Raw genomic sequence first — 19,141 nt, 5'->3', positions numbered from 1 at the left:
TTTACAGAAATAAGCTTTAAAATAAATTTCTAGGATATGTGAGATTTATAGTCCAGTGATTGAACAGAAGTAAACTATTTTATTTGCAAGGTCAGAAAATAATTGTTAGTGATTGAAGTGATTAATAAAAATGACTTTCCTTATGTTTGTTCATATTTGAATGTTTTTAAATGTACATCATAATATTTAGAAGCTGAAGAAGTGCTACTTAGGTAAAATCTTCCACAAATATTCACAAAACATAATAACACAGTATAAACTTTTAAAATTTAGTGCAGTTTCTATTACTTTTTTCCAAAGTGTTACTTTAATAACTTCATTTAGTTTGAAATACATATGAATATTGGTACTTGATATTATTGCATAACATTTAGAATTATTTTCATATGACAGCCATGATGATGTTTTAAAAAATTACATAAGTAGGTCACATCCCAAGAGTTCTTTTTTGATGAAATTGAATAGAACAGGATAAAATTATTAGTATTCACTTTTAAACTTCATGAAATTTTTCATTTAGTTATATAAAGAAACACAACTACGTATTTTTGGGTGAATAGTATAAACTCTATTTTGTACTGTGAGTTCCCATTAAAATAGTTGATATTGAACACAGGTCTCCCGCACTGTATGTAGGATGCTTTACTGCCTGAGCTGCCAGGGAAGCCTAAAGAGACACAGATGTACACAACAGACTTTTAGACTCTGTGGGAGAAGGCGAGGGTGGGATGTTCTGAGAGAATAGCATTGAAACAAGTATACTATCAAGGGTGAAACAGATCACCAGACCAGGTTGGATGCATGAGACAAGTGCTCAGGGCTGGTGCACTGGGAAGACCCAGAGGGATTGGATGGAGAGGGAGGCAGGAGGGGGGATCGGGATGAGGAACACATGTAAATCCATGACTGATTCATGTCAATGTATGGCAAAAATCACTACAATATTGTAATTAGCCTCCAACTAATAAAAATAAATGAAAAAAAATAAATAAAATTTTAAAAAATAGTTGATATCCCCTTATTTAGAGGACAATAGCCCTTTCAAATTTTGTGGAGCATCAAGGTTTCTTTGTGTGTGTATACATGTGCATGTGTGCACGCACATTGGACTGAAGGCTTGAGTTTCTGTCAAAATTCATATGTTGAAATCCTAACCTCCAGTATGGTGGCATTAGAAAATATTAGGTCATGAGAGTGAAGCTTTCGTGAATGTGATCAATGTCCTTATAGAAACAGAGAGCCCTCCAACCATCTTTCTGGCATGTGAGGATACAAAGATAAGGATCAATATGCAATCTGCAACCTAGAAGAGAGCCCTCACCAGAGTTTGATCATGTTGGTACTCTGATCTCAGAGTTTCAGACTCCAGAACTGTGAAAAATAAATGTTTGTTGTTTTACCACTCAGTCTACGTTTGGCAGACAATGTGTGTGTATGTTTACCAACATTTTCCAAAGAGTTCATGCATCCCAAATAATAGGAATATATATATATATATATATATATATGTATGTATGTATGTATGTATATGTATGTATGTATGTATGTATATAAACATATACATATGTTGTCATATTCTCTATATATCTTTGTTCCAAGAAAAAAAAATGCCCTCTAAAAGGTGCACATAGTCAAATCATCTGTAGTCTATATAAAATGCACAAAACTTTTCTAGGAAATTACATTTGATATTTGTTTTTAAATGCATAGCAGATGCCTTATTGCTGGTTGCTCAGTGCCTGCTAGTGTACCATGTGGTGATTATTACAGTACAGGCTGAGCAACCAGTCAGTTGGAGAACACTGGCAGAGAAGTGGGTACTTCATGAATAAACATTTGTTGAAAGATCACACTATGTGTGACCACTTTTTGCAGCTTTTGTGGTTAGCCCGTTTCTGTAAATTGAAACAAAACCAGTGTGAAAAGTGCAAGATCATTTTAGTGCTCATAGAAGCTGAAATGTATGTAGCTATGGGATATATTTGCGTGATAATGTTATCAGAATACCTTTGGATGGAAATGATATGGCATTTCTTTTTTTTTTGATATGGCATTTCTTTTTTTTTTTGATATGGCATTTATTTCAGTTTTTTATCTGCTTGTCATCTGTTCTAGTTTGAATCTTCGGTGACTAGTGCCAGATAATTAAAAACTAAGGGGGTAAAGGGGGAAAAAAGTCATTGGTAAAGCTCTGACTTTGCTAAAATACTTGTACATTTGAAGAGGTTTCTAAAAGTTAAATTTTACTGGCAAGGGGAATGCTTTAGATTACATTCATTTGTGAATGACTTTCAACAAGTTAAAACCTACAGATGCTTGCACTAGGAGAAAGTACAGTATAGGGCAACACAAAAAATGAGTACATTATATCCACGAATAAATTCATTCTTGTCCTTTACATAATGATGAGAATCTTGAAATCTTTTCAGTAGCAAATTGAACTAGCATTATGGACATGAAGAACTATTAAAAAAAAGGCTGATAATTTTGCATGCAGTTTTACAATGTAATTTCTAGATCTATTGAATTTCAGCTGTTACTGGTGATTATTATATTTTTAGGTTCTCTTTTAACCTGATGTCCACAATCTTAATCTTTCTCTTTTTTTCCCCATTTTTTCCATTTTATTCAGAAAAAAGTGGAGTTGTGAAGAAAACACTGTAATTTTAACTTATTTTTCCTTCTGAATTACAAATGTCCTCACACAATATCATCTAACACTTCAGTAATAATAATTACATATTTTCTGAGACCATTTCATATCCAATTAGTACACCTGAAGGATGAGAGGATAAAAAGAAAGTATAGAAGATGAGTGAGCATTTTTTGCTTAAAGTAAGACTTATGTTACTATGAATGTGGTAAATCAGCTTTATAGATTAAATGATAACTAAAATTTCTTTCATGCAGTTACATATGAGGTCAGTTTGCTATTTAAACTAAGGAAAAACTATAATATGAGGAAGTATAACGTTAAAAAATCCCATTTGACATGCACTAGATACAAAGACAACAAGAAATGTCTATCTGTTCCTAACTTAACTGATAAATTACCCAGGCAAAATGAAATGTAATATATATATATATATAAATATAACCATAAGAATTGATAAAATTATTGTTTTGTTTTAAAGATATAAGTATAAATATATACCTATGTATTTACATATGTACATATATATGTCAAATATTTTACTTTCTGTACAGTTGAATTGAAATTAAAACAATACAGTCAAACTAGTATAAAGGTGTTACTAATATAATCCAATTTAAATATCTCTGCAAAATTTATTAGTGCCTAACTGCCCGACTGCGACGGACCTCGCAGAAGTGCGCCAGCTGTGATGGACCATGCAGAAGCGTGGCCATGAGGAGCTACCCCTTCGCCCAAGGTCAGGGGCAGCGAACAAGAGCACCAGGCTGTGACAGCGCAGGATCGGCCGAGAGGAGCTACCCCACGTCCGAGGTCAGGGGTGGTGGCCTAGAGGAGTTACCCCATGTCCGAGGTCAGGGGCGGCAGCCGAGAGGAGCTACCAGAGCCCGAGATCTGGGTCGGATGCTGAGACAAGCTGCCCCACGACTGAGGACAGGGGCAGCGGCTGAGAGGAGCAACCCCATGTCCAAGGAGCAGCGGCTACACTGAGGCAGGAGGGCTGAGAGGAGCTACTCCATGTTCAAGGTCAGGAGGGGCAGCGGTCAGCAGATACCCCTTGTTCAAGGTAAGGAGCAGTGGCTGTGCTTAGCTGGAGCAGCCGTAAAGAGATACACCATGTCCAAGGTAAGAGAAACCCAAGTAAGATGGTAGGTGTTGTGAGAGGGCATCAGAGGGAAGACACACTAAAACCATAATTACAGAAAACTAGCCAATCTAATCACACAGACCACAGTCTTGTGTAACTCAATGAAACTAAGCCATGCCATGTGGGGCCACCCAAGACGGATGGGTCTTGGTGGAGAGGTCTGACAGAATGTGGTTCACTGGAGAAGGGAATGGCAAACCACTTCAGTATTCTTGCCTTGAGAACTCCATGAACAGGATGAAAAGGCAAAATGATAGGATACTGAAAGAGGAACTCCCCAGGTCGGTAGGTGCCCAATATGCTACTGGAGATCAGTGGAGAAATAACTCCAGAAAGAATGAAGGGATGGAGCCAAAGCAAAAACAATACCCAGTTGTGGATGTGACTGGTGATAGAAGCAAGGTCCAGTGCTGTAAAGAGCAATATTGCATAGGAATCTGGAATGTTAGGTCCATGAATCAAGGCAAATTGGAAGTGGTCAAACAGGAGATGGCAAGAGTGAATGTCGACATTCTAGTAATCAGCGAACTAAGATGGGCTGGAATGGGTGAATATAACTCAGATGACCATTATATCTACTACTGTGGGCAGGAATCCCTTAGAAGAAATGGAGTAGCCATCAAGGTCAACAAGAGTCTGAAATGCAGTACTTGGATGCAATCTCAAAAACAGCAGAATGATCTCTGTTCATTTGCAAGGCAATATCAAGATAATCCAGGCCTATGCCCCAACCAATAATGCTGAAGAAGCTGAAGTTGAACAGTTCTATGAAGACCTACAAGACCTTTTCATTATAGGGGACTGGAATGCAGAAGTAGGAAGTCAAGAAACAGCTGGAGTAAAAGACAAATTTGGCCTTGAAGTATGGAATGAAGCAGGGTCAAGGTTAATAGAGTTTTGCCAAGAGAATGCACTGGTCATAGCAAACACCCTCTTCCAACAACACAAGAGAAGACTCTACACATGGACATCACCAGATGGTCAACATTGAAATCAGATTGATTATATTCTTTGCAGCCAAAGATGAAGAAGCTCTATACAGTCAGCAAAAATAAGACCGGGAGCTGACTGTGGCTCAGATCATGAAATTCTTATTGCCAAATTCAGACTTAAATTGAAGAAAGTAGGGAAAACCACTCGACCACTCAGGTATGACCTAAATCAAATCCCTTATGACTATATAGTGGAAGTGATAAATAGATTTAAGGGACTTGATCTGATAGACAGAGTGCCTGATGAACTATGGACGGAGGTTCGTGACATTGTACAGGAGACAGGGATCAAGACCATCCCCATGGAAAAGAAATGCATAAAGGCAAAATGGTTGTCTGAGGAGGCCTTACAAATAGCTGTGAAGAAGAGAAGCAAAAAACAAAGGAGAAAGATATACCCATTTGAATGCAGAATTCCAAAGAATAGCAAGGAGAGATAAGGAAGCCTTCCTCAGCTATCAATGCAAAGAAATAGAGGAAAACAACAGAATGGGAAAGACTAGAGATCTCTTCCAGAAAGAAAAAAAATAGAGATACCAAGGGAACATTTCAGGCAAAGATGGGTTCAATAAAGGACATAAATGATATGGACCTAAGAGAAGTAGAAGTTATTAAGAAGAGATGGCAAGAATACACAGAAGAACTGTACAAAAAATATCTTCATGACCCAGATAATCACGATGGTGTGATCACTCATCCACCTACAGCCAGAAATCCTGGAATGTGAAGTCAAGTGGGCCTTAGAAAGCATCACTATGAAAAAGCTAGTGGAGGTGATGGAATTCCAGTTGAGCTATTTCAAATTCTGAAAGATGATGCTGTGAAAGTGCCACATTCAATATTCCAGCAAATGTGGAAAACTGAGCAGTGGCCACAGGACTGGAAAAGGTCAGTTTTCATTCCAATCCCAAAGAATGCTCAAACTACCACACAATTGCACTCATCTCACACGCTAGTAAAGTAATGCTTAAAATTCTCCAAGTCAGGCTTCAGCAATATGTGAACCATGAACTTCCAGATGTTCAAGCTGGTTTTTGAAAAGGCGGGGAAATCAGAGATCAAATTGCCAACTTCTGTTGGATCATTGAAAATACAAAAGAGTTCCAGAAAAACATCTATTTCTGCTTTATTGACTATGCTTTATTGAGTATTCAACTGTGTGGATCACAATAAATTGTAGAACATTCTGAAAGAGATAGGAATCCCAGACCACCTGACCTGCCTCTTGAAAAACCTATATGCAGGTCAGGAAGCAACAGTTCAAACTGGATATGGAACAGCAGACTGGTTCCAAATAGGAAAAGGAGTACATCAAGGTTGTATATTGTCACCCTGCTTATTTAACTTATATGCAGAGTACATCATGAGAAACGCTGGGCTGGAGGAAGCACAAGCTAGAATCAAGATTGCCAGGAGAAATATCAATAACCTCATATATGCAGATGATACCACCCTTATGGCAGAGAGTGAAGAGGAACTGAAAAGCCTCTTGATGAAAGTGAAAGAGGAGAGTGCAAAAAGTTGGCTTACAGCTTAACTTTCAGAAAACGAAGATCATGGCATCTGGTCCCATCACCTCATGGGAAATAGATGGGGAGACAGTGGAAACAGTGCCAGACTTTATTTTTTTGCGCTCCAAAATCACTGCAGATGGTGATTGCAGCCATGAAATTAAAAGACGCTTACTCCTTGGAAGGAAAGTTATGACCAACCTAGATAGCATATTAAAAAGCAGAGACATTACTTTGCCAACAAAGGTCCATCTGGTCAAGGCTGTGGTTTTTCCAGTGGTCATGTATGAATGTGGGAGTTGGACTGTGAAGAAAGCTGAGCGCCGAAAAATTGATGCTTTTGAATTGTGATGTTGGAGAACACTCTTGAGAGTCTCTTGGACTGCAAGGAGATCCAACCAGTTCATCCTAAAGGAGATCTGTCCTGAATGTTCATTGGAAGGACTGATGCTGAACCTGAAACTCCAATACTTTGGCCAACTCATGCAAAGAGTTGACTCATTGGACAAGACCCTGGTGCTGGGAGGGATTGGGGGCAGAAGGAGAATGGGACAACAGAGGATGAGATGGCTGGATGGCATCACCGACTCAATGGGCATGAGTTTGAGTGAACTCTAAGAGTTGGTGATGGACAGGGAGGCCTGGCATGCTGCGATTCATGGGGTCGCAAAGAGTTGGGCATGACTGAGTGACTGAACTGAACTAAATGTTTAAATAGGTTAAATAAATTTTGAATACCATATTAATTCATATTAAATAAATAATAATAAATGATAAATGATATCACAGACATCAAGGTTTTCAGATGTCTACCATAATGGTTGTTGTGATGGCAAGATATCTGTATATAGGCCCAAATTCTCAAGATGTGTGGAGGACTTCACCTAATGATTTTTGTCCTGTATAAACCCAAATTATAATAACCTTTTTGTGTTTCTTGTCTCTGGATTCTCTCATTTGTATGTGGGTTATGTGCATATTAATAGCCTTCAGTTGTTTTTTCTTTGGTTAGTCTGTCTTTTGTCAGTGTCATGTACAGAGACACAGATAGAGAACCTAGGAGGGGAGTAGGAATTTTTTTTCCCACCACTACAAAAACATGGCTGTTCGGTGTATTGATTTTCTTTGGAGATTGCATAAACTTTGCTGAATTATTTCCTATGTTGGTATCTATAAAATATGGATTTTCAATCTCCCTCAATTTTTCTGTAGTTACTAGCCAGCATTCTTATGAAACAGTTCTATTCATCCATCCTCCCCATTTTATTAGTGTCAGTAATGGGCTCATGGATTCTTTTATTTTCTCATGCCTATTCAATCCATTACCAAGGTTCTTCTTTTAAATTTTAACATAATTATATCTTTTATTTGGCAATAATTTAAATTTTCAAAAGAGTTGAAAATTGGCATAAAGAATATCAATATATCTTTTACCAAGATTCTCAAAGTATTGTATAGCCAACATCAGTGATAAGTGGAATAGAAAGTTCCTTGCACATATATCCCCTGCAGCAGCTATAATTTGGTAGCAATCCACAGGAACGGTTGTTTTGTAGAAGCTTTAGGATCCAAGTAGAAGGTTATGAAACTTTGGTGGAGTTCAAGACTTGGCTCCAGTCCCTCCCATCCACAATCCATGAGCACTCTTGCCAATACAGAGTGCCACTGAGAGGTGCACTCATCAGTGCTTCCAGAGGCAGGTCAGCTGAACCTGACCTGACAGCAGATCTTGAAAACAACTCTGACTTAGCTCTAGCACCCCTTTCTCCAGTTATAATCTATGAATACTCTTACCAGGCCAGGGACCTGTTGGGAATAAGGCCTATCAGTACTCCCAGTTGTAAGCCCATCATGCTAATATTGACTGCATACCTTGAAATCACCCTGTAACTAGGCTCCAGCAACTACTAACTGTGTTCCTGCCCAGTAAGGAACCTGGTCAGTGACACCCACCAGTTCCTGTAGTGTCGGGTCTGAACACTTCAATCACAGCTATGAACTGTGAATATAATTTTATTATACTTCTAGTGGTAATGATCTCCTTGCCAGAGGGGGGGGAGAGAGAGAGAGAGGAGATCAAGGAGAACAAACCAGTCAATTGTAAAGGAAATAAACCCTGAATATTCATTGGAAGGACTGATGCTGAAGTTGAAGCTCCAATATCTGGCCACCTGATGTGAACAACCGACTCACTGAAAAAGACCCTGGTGTGGGAAAAGATTGAAGGCAGGAGAAAGGGACAACAGAAGACGAGATAGTTGACGGCATCACTGACTCAATGGACCTGAGTTTGAGCAAACTCCAGGAGATGGTGAACGACAGGGAAACCTGGCATGCTGCAGTCTATGGGGTCTCAAGTAGTTGGACACAACTGAGCAACTGAACAGCAACAAAAGTAACTCAGTAAAATGCAAAATAACACAGATAGACAGCTAAACAAAGTCAAGAAAAAACAACATATGAATAAAATGAGAAGGTTGTTAAAGAAATAAACCACAGAAAAGAATCAAACAGAAATCCTGGAGATAAAGCATAGAATGACAGAATTTAAATAAAAAATTAAATAGCTTCGACTGTAGAATCTATCTTCAAAAGAATTAAAAAAAAAAAAAAAGAAATGGTGAACTTTAAGAGAAGTAATGCAAAATTATTCAGAGGAACAAAAATAAAAAAGAATAAAGAAAGCCTACATGAACTGTGGGAAACAACCATGCAAAGAAGCATTTGTGTATTAGAAGTCCTAGAAGAAGAGTAGAGAAAGAGGGAGGCAGAACACTTATTTAAAGACATAATAGCTGAAAACTGCCCAAATCTTGGGAGAGAAATGGACATCCAGGTCCAGCAAGCTCAGAGATCCCCAAGCAAGATAAACCCAAAGATTACCCTGAAGCACATTTAAATCAAAATATTAAACATCAAAGTTAAAGAGAGAGGCTATAAAGAAATGGATTTTTTTTTTCTGCAGAATATTTGAAAGCTGGAGGGAGTGAGAGGATATATTCATAATTCTAAATGGAAAAAGAAAAATACAAACCAAGAATATCTGGCATAGCTAAAATGAAAAAGATATAAAGACATTCCCAGAAAAACAAAAGAGAGTTCATTACCATTTGTTGTTTTTGTTCAGTTGCTCATATACAACAGTCATGGACTGTTGCTTTTTGCAACCTCATGGCCTGCAGCACACCAGGCTTCCCTGTCTTTTACTATCACCCCAAGTTTGCTCAAACTCCTGTCCATTGAGTCGATGATGCCATCCAACCATCTCGTCCTCTCATTCCCTTCTTCTTCTGCCCTCAATCTTTCCCAGCACCAGGATCTTTTCCAGTGAGTTGGCTTTTTGCATCAGGTAGACAGATATTGGAGCTTCAGCTTCAGCATCAGTCCTTCCAATGAATATTCAGGTTTTATTTCCTTTAGGATTGACTGGTTTGATCTCCTTGATCTCTCTCTCTCTCTCTCTCAAGGAGATCATTACCACTAGAATTATAAGAAATACTAATGATAGTATTTCAATTTGAAATGAAAAACTACTAAAACAATCTGAAAACATATAAAAGTATAAAACTCACTGATAAAGGTACAGTCATCTTTCCATATCTGCTGGTTCTGCATCTGCAGATTCAACAACTGCAGATCAAAACTATTTTTAAAAAATTCCAGAGAGTTCCATGAAGCAAAACTTGGATTTTTCATGCACTCGCAGCAACTTTCACAGTATCTTCATTTCATTTGAAAATATTTATATAGAATTTTCATTGTTATAGGTATTATAAGATGTCTAGAGATTTTTAATGTATAAAGAAAAATATGTATAGGTTATATGCAAGGACCATGTCATTTTACATAAAGGACTTGTGCATCCACAGATTTTAGTATACAGAGGGAGTATGAAACAATAATCTACATATACTGATGGACAGCTCTAAATATATTGTGAAACTGAGACTATGCTAATACTGTAATAAGGTGCATCACTCATCTCCAGTGTAAGTTGTAAAAAGATGATATTCAACATAATAGGCACAACATAATAGGCAGCTGACCGTTCAATAGAAACTCTTCAGGCCAGAAGGGAATGGCAAGACATACTTAAAGTAATGAAAGAGAATAACCTACAACCCAGATTACTGTACCCAGCAAGGATCTCATTCAGGTATGAAGGAGAATTCAAAAGCTTCACAGACAAGCAAAAGCTGAGAGAATTCAGCACCAACAAACCAGCTCTTCAACAAATGCTAAAGGATCTTCTCTAGACAGGAAACACAGAAAGGGTGTATGAATGTGAACCCAAAACAACAAACCAAATGGCAACAGGACCATTCTTATCAATAATTACCTTAAATGTAAATGGGTTGAATGCCCCAACCAAAAGACAAAGACTGGATGAATGGATACAAAAGCAAGACCCCTATATATGCTGTCTACAAGAGACCCACCTCAAAACAAGGGACACATACAGACTGAAAGTGAAGGGCTAGGAAAAATATTTCACGCAAACAGAGACCAAAAGAAAGCAGGAGTAGCAATACTTATATTAGATAAAATAGACTTCAAAATAAAGGCTGTGAAAAGAGACAAAGAAGGTCACTATATAATGATCAAAGGATCAATCCAAGAAGAAGACATCAAAAATATAATATATATGCACCCAACATAGGAGCACCACAAGATGTAAGGCAAATGCTAACAAGAATGAAGGGGGAAATTAACAATAACACAATAATAGTGGGAGACTTTAATACCCCACTCACAACTATGGACAGATCAACTAAACAGAAAATTAAAAGGAAACACAAAATTTAAATGACACAAGGGTCCAGCTAGACCTAATTTATATCTATAGGAAATTTCACCCCAAAACAATCAATTTCACCTTTTTCTCAAGTGCACACGAAACTTGCTCCAGAATAGATCATATCCTAGGCCATAAAACTAGCCTTGGTAAATTAAAAAAAAAAGATGAAATCAATCCAGTCATCTTTTCTGATCACAATACAGTAAGATTAGATCTCAATAACAGGAAAAAAAAGCTATTAAAAATTCCAACATATGGAGGTTAAATAACATGCTTCTGAATAACAAACGAATCATAGAAGAAATCAAAAAAGAAATCAAAATATGCAGAGAAACTAATGAAAATGTAAACATAACATCCCAATCCTATGGGACAATGTAAAAGCAGTGCTAAGGGGAAGGTTCATAGCAATACAGGCTTACCTCATGAAACAAGAAAAAAGTCAAATAAATAACTTAATTCTACACCTAACGCAACTAGAGAAGGAAGAAATTAAGAACTCCAGGGTTAGTAGAAGGAAAGAAAATTTAAAAATTAGGGCAGAAATAAATGCAAAAGAAACAAAAGAGACCATAGCAAAAATCAACAGAGCTAAAAGCTGTTTTTTTGAAAAGGTAAATAAAATTGACAAATCGTTAGCCAGACTCATCAAGAAACAAAAGGAGAAAAAGCAATTTAACAAAATTAGAAATGAAAATGGAGAGATCACAACAGACAACACTGAAATACAAAGGATCATAAGAGACTACTACCAGCAGCTCTATGCCAATAAAATGGACAAGTTGGAAGAAATGGACAAATTCTTAGAAAAGTACAACTTTCTAAAACTGAACCAGGAAGAAACAGAAGAACTTAACAATCCCATCACAAGCACGGAAATCGAAACTGTAATCAGAAATCTTCCAGCAAACAAAAGCCTAGGACCAGATGGCTTCACAGCTGAATTCTACCAAAAATTTAGAGAAGAGCTAACACCTACCTTACTCAAACTCTTCCAGAAAACTGCAGAAGAAGGCAAACTTCCAAACTCATTCTATGAGGCCACCATCACCCTAATACCAAAACCAGACAAGGATGCCACAAAAAAAGAAAACTACAGGCCAATATCACTCATGAACATAGATGCAAAAATCCTTAACAAAATTTTAGCAAACAGAATCCAACAACATATTAAAAAGATCATTCATCATGACCAAGTGGACTTTATCCCAGGAATGCAAGGATTCTTTAATATCCACAAATCAATCAATGTGATACACCACATTAACAATTTGAAAGACAAAAACCATATGATTATCTCAATAGATGCAGAGAAAGCCTTTGACAAAATTCAACACCCATTTATGATTAAAACTCTCCAGAAAGCAGGAATAGAAGGAACATACCTCAACATAATACTCCATTTTCTATATTGAATAAATAATCCTGGCAGAAGAAGAATAAGGAAACAAAGGATTTAATGAAAATTGTAGACCAAATGTACCTTTCTGGTATATACAGAACATTCCTTGAAGCAGAATACAAATTTTCTCAAGTTCACATGGAACATTTTCCAGGAATAATCACATGCTGGGCCATAAAAGAAGCCTTGGTTAATATAAGAAAATGTAAATCATAGTGTGTATTTTCTGACCACAATGCTATGTTATTAGAAAACAAATATACAACAAAAATCTGTAAGAAACACAGATATGTGGAGGCTAAACATTATGCTACTAAACAATCAGTAGACCAATGAAAGAAATCAGTGCAGAAATAAAAAAAAAAATACCTAGAGAGAAATGAAAATGAAAGCACTATGATTCGAAAATCACTGGATGCAGCAGAAGCATTTCTAAGAGAGAAGTTTATAGCAATAAAATCTTATCTCAGGAAATAAGAAAAACCTCAAGTAAAGAACCTATCCTTATATCTAAAGTAACGAGAGAAAGAAGAGCAAACAAAACCCAAAGTTAATAGAAAAAATGAAATTATAATGATCAGAGCAGAATTAAATAAAATACAATTAAGAAAACAGTAAGAAAGATCAGGGAAATTAAAGCTAGTTCTTTGAGAAGATAAACAAAATTAATAAATCTTAAACCAGATTCTTCAAGAAAAAAGGGATAGAGTACAGATCAATAAAATTATAAATAGAAAAGTTTTGACACTGAAATGCAAAGGATCAGAAGCAACTACTACAACCAACTATATGCCAATAAAATGGCCAATCTAGAAGAAATTGACAAATTCTTAGAAATGTACAATCTCCCAAGACTGAATCATGAAGAAATAGAAAATATAAACAGACAAATTACAAATGCTGAAGTTGCAACTGTGATTTTAAAACTCCCAACTAACAAAAGTCCAAGACCAGAAGACTTCAAGAGGGGAATTTTATAAAAAATTTAGAGAAGAGTTAACACCTATACTTCTGAAACTACTCCAAAAAAGTACATAGGAAAGAGCACTCCCAAAGTCATTCTATAAGGTCACAGTCACCCTGATACCAAAATCAAACAAAGATACCACAAAAAAAAAGAAAATTACAAACTAATATCACTAATGGAAATAGACACAAACATACTAAAAAAAAAAAAAAAAACTAGCAAAACAAATATAACAATATATTAAAAAATCACACATAATAACCAAGTGGGATTTATTCCAGGGATGCAAAAATGTTTTAATACCTGCAACTCAATTACTGTGATAAACAACATCAATGAGTTGAACATTAAAAGCAATATGATCATTTCAATAGGGGTAGAAAAAGCTTTTGCCAAAATTCAACATCCATTTATGATTTAAAAAGAAAATCCCCAGAAAATGGGCATAGAGGAACATACATCAACATAATATGGGCCATACACAACAAATGCTCAGTTAAGGTAATACTCAGTGGCAAAAAGAATAATACATTTCCTCTAAGACAAGTAAAAATCAAGGTTGTCCACTCTCACCACTTTTATTCAACATAGTTTTGGAAAGCCTAGACATGGCAGAAGACATTAAGAAGAGGTGGCAAGAATATATAGAAGAACTATACAAAAAATATCTTACTAACTAACTATGATGGTGTGATCACTCACCTAGAGCCAAACATCCTGGAGTGCAAAGTCAAGTGAGCCTTAGGAAGCATCACTATGCAGAAAGCTAGTGGTGGTGATGGAATTCCATTTGAGATATTTCAAATCCTAAATGATGCTGCTGCTAAAGTGCTGCACTCAGTATGCCAGCAAATTTGGACAATTCAGCAGTGGTTGCAGGACTGGAAAATATGTTTTCATTCCAATCTCAAAGAAAAGCAATGGTACAGAATGTTCAAACTATCACACAATTGAACTAATTTCACAAGCTAGCAAGGCAGTGCTCAAAATCCTTCAAGCCTGGCTTCAACAGTATGTGAACCAAGTCCTGATTTACAAGCTGTATTTAGAAAAAGCAGAAGAGCCAGAGATCAAACTGACAACATCAGTTGGATCATAGAAAAAGCAAGATAATTTCAGAAGAACATCTACTTCTCCTTCATTGACTATGCTAAATGCTTTGATTGTGTGGATAACAACAAACAATGGAAAATTCTTAGAGATGGGAATACCATACTACCTTACCTGCTTCCTGGGAAACCTGTTTCCAGGTCAAGAAGCAACAGTTAGAACCAGACATGGAACAATGGAATGGTTCCAAATTGAGAAAGGAGTATGTCGAGACTGTATATTGTCATCCTGCTTATTTAGCTTTTATGCGAAATACATCATGTGAAATGCCAGGCTGGATGAAGCACGAGCTGGAATCAAGATTGTTGAGAGAAACATCAATAACCTCAGATATTCAGATGACACTATGCTAATGGCAGAAGTGAAGAGGTACTAAAGAGCCTATTGATGAAGGTGAAAGAGGAGAGTGAAAAAGCTGGCTTAAAACTAAACATTCAAAAAATAAAGATCATGACATCCAGTCCCGTCACTTAATGACAAATAGATGGGGAAACAATGGAAACTGTGACAGATGTTATGTCTTTGGCCTCAAAAATCACTGCATATGGTGACTGCAGCCATGAAATTAAAAGACGTTTGTTCCATGAAAGTAAAGTTATGACAAACCTAGACAGTGTATTAAAAAGCAGAGGCATTACTTTGCCACCAAAGATCTGTATAGCCAAAGCTATGGTTTTTCCAATAGCCATGTATTGATGTGAGAGTTGGACCATAAAGGAGGCTGAGTGTGAAAGAACTGATGCTCTCAAACGGTGGTGCTGGAGAAGACTCTTGAGAGTCCCTTGGACTGCAAGATCAAATCAGTCAAACCTAAAGGAAACCAACACTGAACATTCATTGTTATGACTGATACTAAATTGAAGTTCCAATACTTTGGTCACCTGAAATGAAGACCTGACTCATTGGAAAAGACCCTGATGCTGGGAATGATTGAAGGCAGGAGGAGAAGGGGGTGACAGAGCACAAGATTGGAGAATGGTGTCACTGACTCAATGGACATGAGTTTGAACAAACTGGGAGATGGTAGTGGACAGGGAATCCTGGCATTCTGCAGCCCATGGAGTCACTATGAGTTGGACACGACTTTGCAGCTGTACTATAACAACAATGTCAGAGTATACTATAACGCTACCATCATCAAAATATTGTGGTATTGGCACAAAAACAGAATATAGATCAATGGAATAGAATAGAAAGTCCAGAATTCTACCCATTCACATATGGAAAATTAATCCACAACAAAGGAGGCAAGACTATACAATGGAGAAAATACAGCCCCTTTAATATACTGTTCTGAATAAATTATAGAGCTACATGTAAAAAAAATAAAATTGGAACATTCTTTAATGCCATTCCAAAAAACATACTCAAAATGGACTTAAGATGTAAATATAAAACCAGATACTTTAAAAGTCTTTGAGGAAAAAATAGATATGACACATTCTGACATAAATCTCAGTAATATCTTGTTTGGTCTGTCTCCTAAAGTAATGGGGATAAGAATAAATATAAGTAAATGGGACCTAATTAAACTCAAAAGCTTTTGCCCACAATTGAAATCATAGACAGATAGACAACCTACAGAATGGGAGAAAATATTTCCAAGCAATGATTTGCAAACAGCTTATGTAGCACAGTATTAAACAACCCAATCACAAAATGGGCAGAAGATATATAACGAAATTTCTCCAAAGAAGATATACAGATGAACAAGAAACATATGAAAAGATACTCAACATTGTTAATTAGCAGATAAATTCAAATCAAAGCTATAATGAGATATCATCTCATAGCAGTTAGAATGGCCATCATAAAACTGTCTATAAACAGTAAATGCTGGATATGGTGTGGAGAAAAGAAAACTTTCCTACACTTTCAGGAGGAAGGTAAATTGTTACAGCCTCTATGGAGAACAATATGCAGGTTTCTTAAAAAAAAATTCAAAGTAGAGCTACCATATGATTTAGCAATCCCACTTCTAATATATATACACAGAATAAACCATGGTTCAAAAGGATATAAGCATCTTAATGTTCATTGCAGTACTGTTTGCAATAGCCAAGATGTGGAAGCAAACATACATACATATACAATGAAACGTTACTTAGTCATTAAAAAGAATGAAATAATACTGTTGTCTCAACATACATGGACCTGGATATCATTATAATAAGTGAAACAATTCAGACAGAGAAGATGAATGTCATATTGCTTATATGTGGAACCAAAAAATGATACAGATGACCTTATTTACAAAACAAAAGTATACTCACAGAGTTAGAGAATGAACTTATCATTCACAGAGAGAAAGGTCAGGGGAGGAATTCATTGGGAGTTTGGGATTGAAATCTGTACACTGGTATATTTAAAATAAATAACCAGCAAGGATCTGTTCTATAGCACAGGGAACTCAGCTCAATACTCTGTAATTTCCCTAAATAGGAAAAGAGTTTGAAATAGAATAGATATATATATGCATAACTGAATCTCTATCTTGTACACCTGAAACTAACACAATATTGTTCATCAACTAAACTCAAAACATATTAAAAAAAAAAAAACAGAATTCTCCTAAAAAATTTTAAAAATTGAAGTAGTATCAAATACCTTTTTGACCATGATATGAAACTAAAAATCAGTAACAGCAGGAAATTTTGAAAATTCACAAATATGTTGAAATTAAGCAGCCCACTTTTCAACAATGTGTGTGTCAAAGGGAGTCAAAAGTGAAATCAAAAAGTATTTTGAGACAGGGAGGAATTTCAAGATGGCAGAGGGATAAGACAGGGAGATCATTTTCACCCTCACAAATACATCAAAACTCATCTGCTTGTGGAATAACTCCTACAGAACACCTTCTGCATGCTCCAGGGGAACCCAGACTTCCAAAAAGGCAATCCAGTCTCTTCAGAAATTGGTAGGGCAGAAGGTAAAGATAAAAAGGGAGACAAAAGATTTAGGGATGGGGATCTGCACTCTGGAGAGGGAGTCATGAAGGAAGAAAAGTGTCCACACACTAGGAAACCCCTTCACAGGCAAGGTCAGCAGGAGCATTGGGATCTCAGAGGGGAGTGCAGTGACAAGCACAGCAAAAGATGCTCTGAAGGCAACATAGAGAAAACCTACCACAGAGATCCTGCCTAATGGCACTTCCTAGCTGAGAAGCATCTCACAAGCCCACACTCACCCAGAGTGAATGGGGGGCTGGGTGTTCAGACTCAGGCTTTGGGAGTCAGACCTCAGGGAGAGGACTGAGGTTGACTGCCACGAAGATACTCTGAGGACATAGCAGAGGAAGTCTGGGGGAAGGCCTGGGCTGCAAGACAGACTAAAGATCATTCCCTCACAAAATTTCTGACTCTGTGCACTGGCAGAACACAGAACCCTGCCTTAGTAATGTCAAAATGTGGCAAAACAGGTGCAGTCTGTGGCTCCAGCGGTAGAGAAGCCCACATGAGTGCCAGAGGTGGAAGGCAAGGGCCCGGCTACTGTCTCGGCCAGTATCTGACCAGGCATGGGTCACTGCCCACATCGTCGTGTGAGGCTGCTTTCTTCTGGCAAGGGTCCCACATCCCGGGGTCAACTACCCTGGGGAAGCTCACAACCTGCCTCAGACTGTGGAGATCTCCCACAGATCTCAACCATGGCAGGCACTCTCTACATACCCCAACTGTGTCGGCTGTACTCCTCTCTCTCCCCAGTCCAACTGAGCAAGAGAGTCCTAATAAGAAGCTACCTGTGCCCCCTCTTGTCTGGGTGGAGAACAGACACTTACAATCAGAGGTAGAACCAAAACTAAAGTGGAACATGTGGGGCTGTGTGAGTAAAGAAAAGGGAAATTTGCCCTTGTAGCAGCAGGTGCAGCAGTTTAAATCCCTGACAATAGCCTGAGACTCTGGACTTTAGGAGCAACTATAGACTTTGAGAACAAGTACAAGCTGAAGGAAGACAAGATCTGTCTCAGCTGACCCCACACTGCCCATAGCAGGTCTAGAGACCTTCCTAGAAATATTGAAGGACTTTTTGAGTAGGCAAATCAACTGGAGCATGAAAAGAGAGGAATCACAAGGACATTCTTCTCACTACCACCCTCCACAAATTTTCCCCTTTTTAAATTTTTTTTCTTTTTCATATTCTTCTAATGCTTTCCTCATTATTCCTTTAATTTTTGTTTTTCATAATCAACTTTTTCCTTTTTTGAAAACACTCTATTTTCAAATAACTTCACTTTATTTTTTGTCCTGTTTTTGCAGTATTGCTTAGTTATACTGCATTTCTTTCCATGTTTTTAATTTTGCATTTTTAAGAGTCTAATTTTTAGTATTCATTTTCACATAGGGGTTTGGTTTTTGGCTTGATTTTTCTGTTATTTTTTGATTCCTCTTTTTATTTTTCCCCCTTTTCCCCTCTCTTCTCTTAGTAAGTCTGTGAATTTCTTTGGGTATTCTTGGCAATTGAGTGCCGTTTAACTATTAGCCTTGGGGTTTTGTCATCTGTGCTGTGTAGCCTATGAAGCCTTGGTGCTACAGTAAAGGGTCAGGCCTAAACTCCTGAGGTTGGA

Source organism: Cervus elaphus, chromosome X (assembly GCF_910594005.1).
Source record: "Cervus elaphus chromosome X, mCerEla1.1, whole genome shotgun sequence".
Lineage (NCBI taxonomy): Eukaryota > Metazoa > Chordata > Mammalia > Artiodactyla > Cervidae > Cervus > Cervus elaphus.
Note: the sequence above shows the minus strand (reverse complement) of the source record.